Source organism: Scylla paramamosain, chromosome 7, assembly GCF_035594125.1.
Source record: "Scylla paramamosain isolate STU-SP2022 chromosome 7, ASM3559412v1, whole genome shotgun sequence".
Lineage (NCBI taxonomy): Eukaryota > Metazoa > Arthropoda > Malacostraca > Decapoda > Portunidae > Scylla > Scylla paramamosain.
Window position 1 is genome coordinate 34,423,411 of NC_087157.1, and position 12,205 is coordinate 34,435,615.

Below are 12,205 nucleotides of genomic sequence, written 5' to 3' on the forward strand. Positions count from 1 at the left end.
ACTATGACTATTTTCTAAGGCCACAGAGATGATCAGCCGGGTTCTCAATAGTGTTTCTCCTGTTGATGATATAGAAATCTTGTTAATCTGCCCTAGAAGCTTGTAATAACCCATGTAATAACTTTAGACGCGTTTGAAAGCATTCGAGGTGGGATGTAGAAAGTGTTTCAGAATACTGGTTAGAGAGAGAGAGAGAGAGAGAGAGAGAAGAGAGAGAGGAGAGGAGAGAGAGAGAGAGAGAGAGAGAGAGAGAGAGAGAGAGAGAGAGTCGTGGTATAATGAACGAGCGGAGTAAATATTTCACAAAACATGTTAGGAAAGCCAGCAGAAGGGACGATAAGAGAGAGGAAGGATGAATGCTGATGGAGAGAAGGGAGGAACAAGACGTGTGAGGGGAGAGAGGGAGGGAGAGGGAGGGAGGAGCGGGGAAGGCTTTATACCCGTGATGGAGCACCGGCGTGGATGCAAACTATCTGGCGACATTCAATCCCCACTTCCCTGATTCATCATGTTCGTGAGATGCAGCCTGGCAGTACAGCACGGCGGCCGCCCCCTGCTGCCTCTCCTCCCCCGCCCTTCCCTCACCCCTGTGCTACCTCCGGCCACTGCCCTTGCCCACGGACTCTCGCGTAACCTCCAGTCTCCAGGAGGTGACTTCTGACATTTTGCCGTCCGCAGGTACGAATTCTGACCACTTCCTGCCGCGGCCACGCATGGGCCAGTGTGTGGTGCAGGTATGACCCGCGTGGCGGCGGCCGCAGGACTGAGTGATGCAGGGAAGAAAGGAATGGGGGAGTGTTGGGCCAGCATGCCAAAGAATGTGAGATGAGAGGTGTGAGGGACTGTGTGTAATAACGGCGCCGTGAGGATGCCGCTGCGTCAAGGCGTGGGAGTTGTACTGGACAGACGCAACGCGCGAGTAGGAAGCAATGAAGCATTTATGTTGTAGGTCGTGTTCACGTGAGCCAGCAGACGGTGGCGTCGCTGGAAGGTAAGGTGTGGTGCGGAGCCAGGCCGAGAAACACCATCTGGAGGCGTGGGTGGGTTTCGTTGCTGGAATGCTGGTGGTTTAGGGAAGCGCTTTTCCCTGAGCAGCCTGGTAGGGCTCAGACCTGTCCTGGGTAACGGAGTGCCGCCCTGGTCGTGCCCCGCCGCGCCATGCTCTGCTCCCTTGCTGGGCCCGCTGCCTGTGGTGCCGCTTTTGGCCTTCCAGCCTCATAAAAGAGCATTAATTTTCTCAGCGGCGCAGAGTGATGTGGAGGCAGCACGGTGCCTCGCGGGATGCTCTCCGGTTTCCCTCCGGTGCAAATAATGTTGAATGTTGAGGCGGGGCGCCCTTGACGGAGTGTATTGGCTGGCGGGGCTGTCAGGAGATTGAATGGCTGGGATCTTGGAGCTCCCGGGGGAGGACAGGGGGCGGGTGTCCGCTTGCCTGGCTGCCATCCCGTCGTCCTCCCAGGCTGCCTCCCTCTGGACCACAGCCTGTGTGGGAGTGTTCACCTCGCCGCGAACCTTCCATCCTCCCCCTCGCCCTCCTCCCTCCTGGCCGGCCTTGCTGCCCACCTCGACCCAAGCCTCTTTTTATCGGTGATTTATTCATCTTATTCAGACGAGAACTGGATCCGTCGGGCTGATGAACCAGAGCAGGTCGTAATATATCATTTACGTCTGGTGGCGCCATCTCTCGCCGGGGCTGAGAGGCAACACAGGAAATGTAGAGGTGGACGTCAGACAACTGTACTCACCTGCATTCCGCGGCGCCCCACTCACTAACTCTCACGACTCTGAGGCTGCTGCTGCTTCCTCCCTCCCTCCCTCCCTCCCCTCCGCTGTGGCTCCGCTCGGCCATTCCCGCCGGACATGAGTAACTCCCGTGTTATGAAGGGAATGAGTGTAGACCTGATGAAAAGTGGCGTGGGCCTTAACTAGTGAGGCGGGCGGGGAGGGAGCCCAGCGGGAGGAAATGTTGGAGGAGGTAGCGGGGGCGGGGAGAGCGAGGCTGCGGCGAACCATTACACCAATGTTTTAATCCCGCCCTCCCTCTTCCTCCTTCACCTTGTCTTTTCCCTGGCAACACTTCAACACTTCCACAATTATTCTGAAATTTGCATGAATTATTCCTCTTACTAATATTGCGTCTTGCGTGAAGGCGGGCGGTGGGGGTGTTGTTGAGGGTGCGGGTGTGAGGGAGGGGGCAGAGCAGTGTGGCGGCCAGGACCAAGAAGCTTTCAGGGACAAAAGCAAGGGACTCAACGCCATAGTTGTGGGGAAGTTATGGGCGTCAATGAGGGGAAGCCGCGGAGTGACGGGCTGCGACTCCCAGGTGACCTTCACTCTGGCAGCCCCTCCTCGCTGCACGGCGCCTTTGGCTGCCTCCCGCAGGCACTCGTTGCTATCAGCCGCTGTGTGTGTTGTGTGTGTGTGTGTGTGTGTGTGTGTGGCATCAAGCGTCAGCACTCAGCGCGAGCGTCATACGAGGTGGCAACGTCGAGCGAGAATATGGCCGGAGGCGCGGGACGGTGGTCATGGCCCCCGAGGTAATGAACGGAACGCTTAGGCTCAGTATCCCCTATTTCACACACGGGATGTCGGCCTTAACTGCACTGCGGTATCCAGAGGGCGGCGTAGGGATCTCCAGGTCTCCTCCTGTCGCGGCCACTTCTCACCGCTCAGTGACAAAATGGGAGCAGAGATGTGCTACCTGCTGGTGTGGGCAGAGCCTGCTTCCTGGCCCCCGGTGCGGTGTCCCCACTGGCAGCCCTGCGTCGGCCGTTGCTCCCCGTGGCTGTTGACAAAGGCAGTTTCCCTCGCGTGTAGTCTCACATCGCAGGTTTCTGTCCCGGCAATGTGATACCGCCGTGCACCCCAAGCTGATCGTCTTCCGCCGCCGCCCCACTTGAGGCCATCACACACCCCACCAGCCGCCACACACGGCCACCTCGTGGCGGACCAGTCACTCTTACATCACGCTGAAAACAATATTCGGCAGCTCAGTGAGGACACGAGGCAGGTGCAGGGAGCACCCACCCGGCACCCACTCAAGGACGCAGGGAAGGGCCTTTGTTTTTGCCACTTTTCACAGCCGGATTCGTTTAAGTATTTCCTCGCATACCGGTAATTCCTTTGTGGCAACGGCGTGTGTGTCTTCGCGGCCGTGATGCGCGGTGTGGGCGGCTTGCGTGGATGTCATGTCTCGCTCCGGTGGGAGGGCGTCGTGCAGGGGCGGTACTTGTTCCCCACTGCTAAGTAGCACACATCCTCCTGAAACACAAAGGAGCATGAATGAAGAACAAGCAGCAACAGACCAGTTGGCCATCGTGAGATTGCCTTGGTAACTGACGCTATCTAACCCAAAGTAAGAGGTGTAGAGGCGTAGGAAGCGGCGCCTCTCCCCACACCAAGTTTCCTGCCCGCCTCTCTGTCTTCCCTTTCTTCTTTCTGCTCGCCCTCCATCAACCTCCTCCCCTTCCTGAACCTCCTTTTCCCCGCGCCTCCACAACCAAGAGAAGGAGCTGAGGAGAGACAGGACGGGGGTGGGGGCGCTGGGGAAAGTGGCCTTAGGTAGTACTCCACCCCCCCAGTCCCCCGCCACACCTGGCCGCCTCGGGGTACACAGCGCTGCCCCTGAGACGCCACTGAGGGCCCCGGGGCAGACATTATCACGCTGCCCCCGCTTCCAGCCCCTCCCTGATCACTCCCGCACCTCCTTCCATTGTTTGGTGTGTTGTTGCCTTGCGCTGCGGCCTTCTGCTTCCCCTCACCTTCACCTCTGCTCCCTCTGCCTCTCTCTGCCTCCCTCGCACCACTCAGCCTGCCTCCCTTGTGATCCTGAGCCTCGTCGCATGCACAGGGAAGGCGGCAGGCGGCGGGTTGAGGTGCGTGTGGGAAGGAGGAGCCCTGAAGAGTAATGGGAGAAGTTGGAGATGAGTTGAAGTGTGAGGGGAGGGGATGGGTGAGAGGTAGCAATGGGTGGTCAGAGGAGGATACATGGTTAGGAGAGAGAGAGAGAGAGAGAGAGAGAGAGAGAGAGAGAGAGAGAGAGAGAGAGAGAGAGAGAGAGAGAGAGAGAGAGAGAGAGAGGGGGGGGTGATGGTATGAGTAGAGCAGAGTGGAAAGGTTTGCTTGGGAGAGTTTTACGTTAAGGAAGGTTGTGTGCAGAATGGAATGGATTTGGAGGGGGAGAAGTTGGTTGGTGCGGCAGAGAAAAGCTGTGAGGAATGGAGAGAGAGAGAGAGAGAGAGAGAGAGAGAGAGAGAGAGGATTAGAAAAAACGAAAAAAAAAATAATGGGGATCAGATGGGAAGGATAAAATGCAGAGGATGAAGAAGAGGAAGAAAAGAAGAAGGAGGAGGAGGAGGAGGAGAAGACAGGATGGTGGTGCTGGTGCTGTCGAGGATTGGGGAAGAAGTCAAGATTACAGTCGCCACATCTTCTGCAGAAAGCTTCAATTTGGCCCTAATTTAGCTAATGGCATGGAAATCGCCAGCTACCATGAGTGAGAATTGGCACAAATCCACCAGAGTTTCCACATTACCTCAGCTCCACCGCCAACCCAAAACTTCCTCGCTCCACCCAGTCTTTTTTTACTCCCAAGATTTTTTTCCCCCACTAAATCTCTGAGTTCCAGTTTCAGCCTAGATAGCAGTAATATTCTCTCTCTCTCTCTCTCTCTCTCTCTTCTCTCTCTCTCTCTCTCTCTCTCTCTCTCTCCTCTCTCTCTCTCTCTCTCTCTCTCTCTCTCTCTCTCTCTCTCTCTCTCTCTCTCTCTTTTAAATTGCAGTACATTGGAAATTTTGCGTGTGGTTTTCCTTCTCTCTCTCTCTCTCTCTCTCTCTCTCTCTCTCTCTCTCTCTCCTCTCTCTCTCTCTCTCTCTCTCTCTCTCTCTCTCTCTCTCTCTCTCTCTCTCTCTCTCTCTCTCTCTCTCTCTCTCTCTCTCTCTCTCTCTCTCTCAGCCGGATTTTTATTTCGATTTTATTTTTCCTTTCATATTTTTTTAGTTTCCCTTTGCCCACCATTTATTTTTTTTTAATTTTTTTTAAGTATTAGTTTAGGTTTTCATCTGGTTTTATTTTTTCCCTCATGGATAGCGCGCTTTTTTTTCCCCTCTCCTTTCCTTCCTCCACTTTACATTCTAATTCCCCTTATCTCTTTTTTTCCCCTCCTCCCTTGACTCTCGGTTCGCTTCCTTCCTTTTCGCTATTTTCATTTCCTCCCTTTCCTTTCTAATTTCCTACTGATTTTGCTTCTACATTCCTCCCCCTGCCTCTCCTGCTCACCCCTGCTGCCTCGCCCCGCTCACCCCTTCCTGTCCACCTGTTCTTGACCCTCCCTGCCTTCCTCTGCTCGCCTCTGTCTCTTCTTTGTCACCTCTGCCTTCCCTGCTTACCCATGCCTCCCTCTCTTCAATACCAGAACACTTACGCCATGTCAGAAGTGCCCACTCACCGTTCACCCATCCCTCTCACCTCTCCCTGACACTTCCCACTCTGCCTCATCCAATCCTTCCTCCAATCCTTCATCCACTTATTGTAACAGCCACTCAGGGTCGTTAGACAAGGGTATTTCTTCTTGGTATATTATTACGCCAGGTTATTGACACTCGTTCATTGTTGTGTGTGTTTACTTGTCCCATATGGTGAACGTAAGAGTGAACGTGAGGGTGAACGTGAGGGTGAACGGTCCAACTGGAAAAGGACCCTTAATTAATCTCTGTGCAATACAAAATTAACATAAGTAACACCACAAAGTCCACATGAAGGCATTAGAGCAACACATTAATGAAATCACTATGCACACGTGTCAAAAAAAAAAAAAAAAAAAATTAAATACATGATAAATAATCTACTAGCTAACAAGCTATGGTGACTATCCTTACGGTGTAAAGACCCTTCTGGCTCACATAAATCTCACATGAATGTTTGATTACCTAACTATGACAATTTACGTTGAAATATCGCCAAAAACACATGTATGCAACAGTTCTGGGTGTAACGTAAAGTAAATACAACAGGAGAGAATAACATATGACAATTTACGTTGAAATATCGTTGAAAAACACAACATATATGTAACAGTTCTGGGTGTAACGTAAAGTAAATACAACAGGAGAGAATAACAAGCAACAAAGTACTACACTTTCCTAATATACTCCTAAACCTATCACAAATATAATAGAGGAACACTCACCAATCTCTGGCGCTCACAGGGAATAAATCCACAGGTTTCACTCCAACAAGGTGTGTGCGGCTGCTATACCACAGATAGACTGCCGGGTTGACCTCCCTCCCTGAGCTACCTTCCCTCGGTTTACCGCTCGAGGGATTCATACACAAATGAAACACTCATTAACACTCATTATTCCCAGGTAGTTATCATATGAAACGACCAAATACTATGAAACAAACAAATATGAAACGAGCAATATACAGAAATAATTTGTATAGTGATCACCATCAGTCACCATGTGTTACACTTATCCTTTCTTGTATTCCTTATCCCCACTCATGCAAGCTTCTCCCTACATCCCTCTCAGCTTCACTAATACTTCCCACTCAACTGCTCTTTATTGTACACACTCATTTAAATCCCTCTCATCATTCGTTTTACTTTTCAGGACTGTCACTCACCTCTCGCCTTGCATAACCTAACCTAACCTGACCTGATCTAAACTAAACTAATCTAGCCCAACTCTACCTAACCTAACCTAACCTAACCTAACCTAACCTGATATAAACTAAACTAACCTAGCCCAACTCTACCTAACCTAACCTAACCTGATCTAAACTAAACTAATCTAGCCCAACTCTACCTAACCTAACCTAACCTGATCTAACCTAACCTAAATTGATCTAAACTAAACTAATCTAGCTCAACTCTACCTAACCTAACCTAACCTGATCTAAACTAAACTAATCTTGCCCAACTCTACCTAACCTAACCTAACCTGATCTAAACTAAACTAATCTTGCCCAACTCTACCTAACCTAACGTAACCTCATCTAACTTAACCTACCTAACCTAACCTAACCTCTACCTCCCTTTCACTCTGCCTCTTCCCCTCAAAACGAAGCTGAGTTAACCCTTTCCACTAACCCCTTCGCAACCCCTCCAGTCACCGCCACCGCCACCACAATCCCTGCAGCTGCCCACACCGTCCCTCCTCCCTCCCCTCCCTTCCAGCCGTGACTCGCCCATTTTAATACAAGGAGTTTGCCCGAATTCCCCAGGTGATCGTGGCGGGGAAGTGAGCGACAGGGGGGAATGCTGCCTCCCTCTCCTTCCTTCCTTCTCAGCTGACTCATGGTGGAAGGAGGGGAAGGGGAAGAGGAGGAAGAGAGGGTAAAGAGGGAAGGGGGATGGGGAGGATGAGATAAGGGGGACTGACTTTGCTGAAGAATATTAGAATTTGTAAGGGCTTGCTTCAGAGAGAGAGAGAGAGAGAGAGAGAGAGAGAGAGAGAGAGAGAGAGAGAGAGAGAGAGAGAGAGAGAGAGAGAGAGAGACTTTTTTACCTCTCATTATGTTTTTATTTATTACATGTTCTTGATTGTGTTTTTTTTTTTCTTTTCTTTCCTTCTTTTTTTTTTTCGTCTAATTTTTTTTTTTTTCCTTTGGTTGGGCCGCTTCACTTTGTTCCTCGGTAATCTGACGGCGCTCTTCATGATTTGCCTTCCTTTCCTCCCCGCGGCTCCTTATTGGATTACATTTTGTTGCACCAGCTCTTTATTATTTCCTCCCAAAATTGCCTGCCTTCCTCTCTCATTCTTTCCTCTCTTCCTACCTGGCTTCATTGATTCCCTCCTCTCTCTCTCTCTCTCTCTCTCTCTCTCTCTCTCTCTCTCTCTCTCTCTCTCTCTCTCTCTCTCTCTCTCTAATCCCTCGAGTAACTCCAATTTTCGCCGTACGGTTCCTCTCACCTGGCTACACTACAAGGGAAGGAAGGGAGTGGAAGGGAGCAAGGGAGGGATTAGCAGCCTGTCTATCTCCTCTAATGCTCGCCCTGATTCCTTTCCCCGCCCATTGCCAGTGTTTCTCTTCCCACGATTGCTCTAATGACGGAAAACTGATGATTCCCCGGCATTTCCAGCTTTCATGGCCGATGTTTTGAGTTTTTATCTTTGTTTTTTATCTTTTTTTTTTTCTGGGGAAGAGTTTGGGGGGAAGGGGTAGGAGGAGGAAATCGGTTTTATGAAATGGAAGATCAAAGTTGAGTTGTGGGTTTAAGGCTTTGATGGATGTGAGATTTTTTTTTTTTTTTGCTATTTTTTTTCATAGTAAGTGTTAATTAAGTTTTTTTTTTTTTAGTTATATTATTAATTTAACTTTCTTTCTTCTCTCACTCTCTCTCTTTCTCTCTCTCTTCCTTGTTCGGTCTGTCCACGTAAGGAGCGCAAATGATCAAATGTTTACGAGAGTTTGTGGTACATTAAGACAAAGAAAATTGTGTGAAGACTTTACCTGTGTATTAGCAACTAGAAAAAAAAAATTAGGTTTTTGCAGCGAGGGAGGAAGGAAGGAAGGAATGTAATCTGTAGTGAAGGAAATGTATGTAGAGCTTTGTAGTGGGGAGAGTCTGTAGGTCTGTTAATTGGGGTCTGTGCCTTAGGGAAAGAGTTTGTCCGTCTGTGCAGTAAGGAAAGAGTGTAAGTTTGTGCAGTAGGAGAGGAATTTTGGTCTTTTCAGATGCGAAATAGTTTGTAAGTCTGTGTAGTGGGGAGAGTGTGGGTCTGTAGTGGGAGAGTGTGTGTCTGTAGCGGGGAGAGAGTGTGTCTGTATAGCGGGGAGAGTCTGGGTCTGTAGTGGGAAGAGTGTGGGTCTGTGTGGTGGGGAGAGAGTGTGTGTCTGTAGCGGGGAGAGTCTGGGTCTGTAGCGGGGAGAGAGTGTATCTGTATAGCGGGGAGTGTCTGGGTCTGTAGCGGGGAGAGTGTGGGTCTGTAGCGGGGAGAGTGTGTGTCTGTAGCGGGGAGAGTGTGTGTCTGTAGCCGGAGAGTGTGTGTGTCTGTAGCGGGGAGAGTCTGGGTCTGTAGCGGGAGAGTGTGTGTCTGTAGCGGGGAGAGTGTGTGTCTGTAGTGGGGAGAGTCTGGGTCTGTAGCGGGGAGAGTGTGGGTCTGTAGTAGGAAGAGTGTGGATCTGTAGCGGGGAGAGTGTGTGTGTCTGTGTAGTTGGGGAAAAGCCACTTGGTCAGTAAAGTAAGGTAAATATATGCAGTCTTGGTCTTTGCAGTGGGGAAAATCTGAAGGCCGTGCAGGGTGGAAAAATCAGCAGGTCTGTATTGGGAAAAAAGAAAAAAGAAAAGAGCCTTGTTGAGTGGCGGTGCTGTAGTCATCCCTGGTCCTGTGGTGGCTGTCATATCAGAGTGATGGTAATTCCTGGTCAGCGAGGCACCAGCTGGTCCCTCCCTGCACGGCCCTCAGTGCCTGGCGTGTCGGGGCGTCCATTCCCAGGCAGGAGTCAACTCGTGAGGCTCTGGTGTCGTCTGGTGGCCTCGGGAGTTTCAGCTTGCTTCTCCACCACCACCACCACCACCACCACCACCACCACCACCACCACCACCACTACCACCACGGGAGGAAAGCGATCTTCGTCTAGTCACGATGAATATCTGTGGAAGATTCTTTGATTTCAGAATACTTTCACGTGTGTGTGTGTGTGTGTGTGTGTGTGTATGTGTGTGTGTGTGTGTGTGTGGGTGTGTGTGTATGTGGGTGGGTGTGTGCGTGGGTGGGTGAGTGGGTGGGTGGGTGGGTGGGTGGATGGGTGGGTGGATGCGGTGGGTGGTTGGATTTGAGTTTATTAAATCACACAGTTTATTTAATCGTTTAGATACACACACACCACACACACACACACACACACACACACACACACACACACACACACACACACACACACACACACACACAACACACACACACACACACACACACACACACACAAGCAGGCAGGCAGGCAGGCAGGCAGGCAGCCCGGGCCGCCAGCCACACAGGGCCGCCACACACTGTATACAAATGATCCACTTATCTCCATCGGATCACGCGGGGCTCGGCCGACGCGATGTCTGGGAGCCGCGGGGAGGGAAGACGGATGGTGCAATTTCAACATCTACATTTCAGAGGAGAACATCATGGCTGGGCGCTGCGAGTAAAGCCACCGTCATGTATTGGTTACTGTGGCCAGAGTCCGTAACAGTGGCCGAATCCGTAACAGCGTGACGGACCCGCTGCCCCGCATGATTACGAGAGACAGGGGCGAGGCGGGCACCGGCGGGAGGGGCTGGGAGGGCAGGACGCGACGGGCTGTGGCCAGGCTGTGGTGTCCCTTGGCGCCTGGCCGTGTCAGTGACGTGGTGGCGGCGGTGGCGGTGGGGGAACTGTGCTGTACAAGTGATATCTGGCAGCAATAAACCTCAAATAGTAGTAGATCCTTACTAAGCTTCATTCCACCACACCACACTGACTATACGAACTGAGGAAGATGAATTAATTGCTTTATAAATACAAAGGTGGTATTTACGATGCATGACAAGGGATTTTCAAACAATAACAGCCCTCTAGGTACTTACTGGGCTGTGTGAATGTCCTACACAACACTACACTCTAACACTACACAGTAAGTAGTGTTAAGAGGAGGAACATAATATTAACTAGAGCACAAAAGGGGGAGGAGGCGTAATCCACAGCAACTATTATCTGTTAGTGCTTTAGGGCGGTGTAAGTGCCTGCTGGTGTGTGATGCGGTGTGCGTGTGGTGCAGGGAGGCTCAGGATGGAGGCTGAGTTGGGTGGTGGTGAGGGAGTGAGGGAGGGAAGGCGTGAGGGCGGCTGCAGGGCGTCATGCACTTCTCAATGGGCGGTAATTGGGTGTACACCTGAAGGGTCCGCGGCACAACAGCGGCGGCACGTGTGGGGTCATGAGTGAGGGCAGGAGTGAGACCCTGAGAGGCGGACCACCCTCGCCACACACCGCCAGCGAGGGGCGCGGCGTTTTCTCCCCTCTGCTGGGTACGCGGGGACGTGGGGGACGGTGTGAGGTTAGCGAGGCGAGGACGGCAGAGAGGACGGCAAAGAGGACGACAAGTACCCGGGGAAGTTGTGAGGACAGGAACTTTGAGGAGCGTGAGGGGAAAAGGGTAATGAGGGGAAAATGGATGGAGAAGCAGTGACAGAGGTTACATAAGGACGTGAGGCCATGAGGGGAGTTCCAAGACAGCAAACCTACATACACACGGCAGTCCCAGTTTAATGTGTGTATGCCTTTGTTCTCCTGTACGTAATATCCCTCCATAAACTTGTGTAATCTTCTCGAAAGGTTCCTATTGATTGCACTAACTTGGGTGAGGAATGGCGGGGCGGGGAGGAAAATGAGAAGACTGCAGGGGGCCAGGGAGGGTGAGGGCCGTGGACACTCTAATAGCGTGAGTGGAGTGGTGCGCCTGTCGATAGGAACAGACCGTGATTGCTGTCCAATACAAGGCAAGATCGATCTGGAATACACGTCACAACTGCCCTGCTTCCCTCCCTCCAACCCTCCATGTCTCCTCTCCTCTCCACTCCTCTCCTCTCCTCTCCTCTCCTCCACTCGACTCTCCTTTGGCCGACCTCCCTTCACTCTTTTCTCTCTCTCTCTCTCGCCTCCCTCCTCCTTTGTCACTCCCTCTATTGATCTACGTCCTCATTTTCTCATTTATTTAATTCACTTAACGCGATGTTCCTTGCGTTTATTGTCATATGAATCTGTTTACCGCTTGTCTTCCACAGTTCCTCCTCCTCTGTTGGCTTCCGTCTAGTGGGCGTGCAGGTGTTGCGAGGCTGCCGGCGTGGCGGGGAATGCCTGTCACTCTCTCATTGCTCTTACCTGTCTTGAGAGAGAGAGAGAGAGAGAGAGAGAGAGAGAGAGAGAGAGAGAGAGAGAGAGAGAGAGAGAGAGGGAGAGGGGTATCGTCCGTCTTTCACAGGTGTCCTTTAATTAACTAACGCACCTCACAGGTATAGAGGCAGACAGAAAAGTGTCACTCCCTTTCCAAGTGGGCGAGGTGTTCACAGGTTGACTAATTAAGCGTGCCGCAGATCACGCCCACACAACAAGGACAGCCTGAAAAGTAACGCGCTTCTCTCTCTCAGACTCGTTATTCACAGATCATTACGACACCAGCAAGTCTCACTAATCAAGACTGGACAGGTAAAAAAAAAGGTGACTCACACAAAAGA

The 12,205-nt window shown here is 51.3% G+C and overlaps 1 long non-coding RNA gene across 1 annotated transcript; it reads right to left on the minus strand.

The window, feature by feature from the left end:
• Positions 1-214: 214 nt before the first annotated feature.
• On the minus strand, positions 215-6,324 carry LOC135102449 (uncharacterized). Its single transcript, XR_010269665.1, has 3 exons — positions 6,188-6,324; positions 3,762-3,897; positions 215-3,261 (listed from the first exon to the last, which is right to left on the minus strand). It is a non-coding gene; the product is annotated as an uncharacterized LOC135102449 (long non-coding RNA).
• Positions 6,325-12,205: the final 5,881 nt, after the last annotated feature.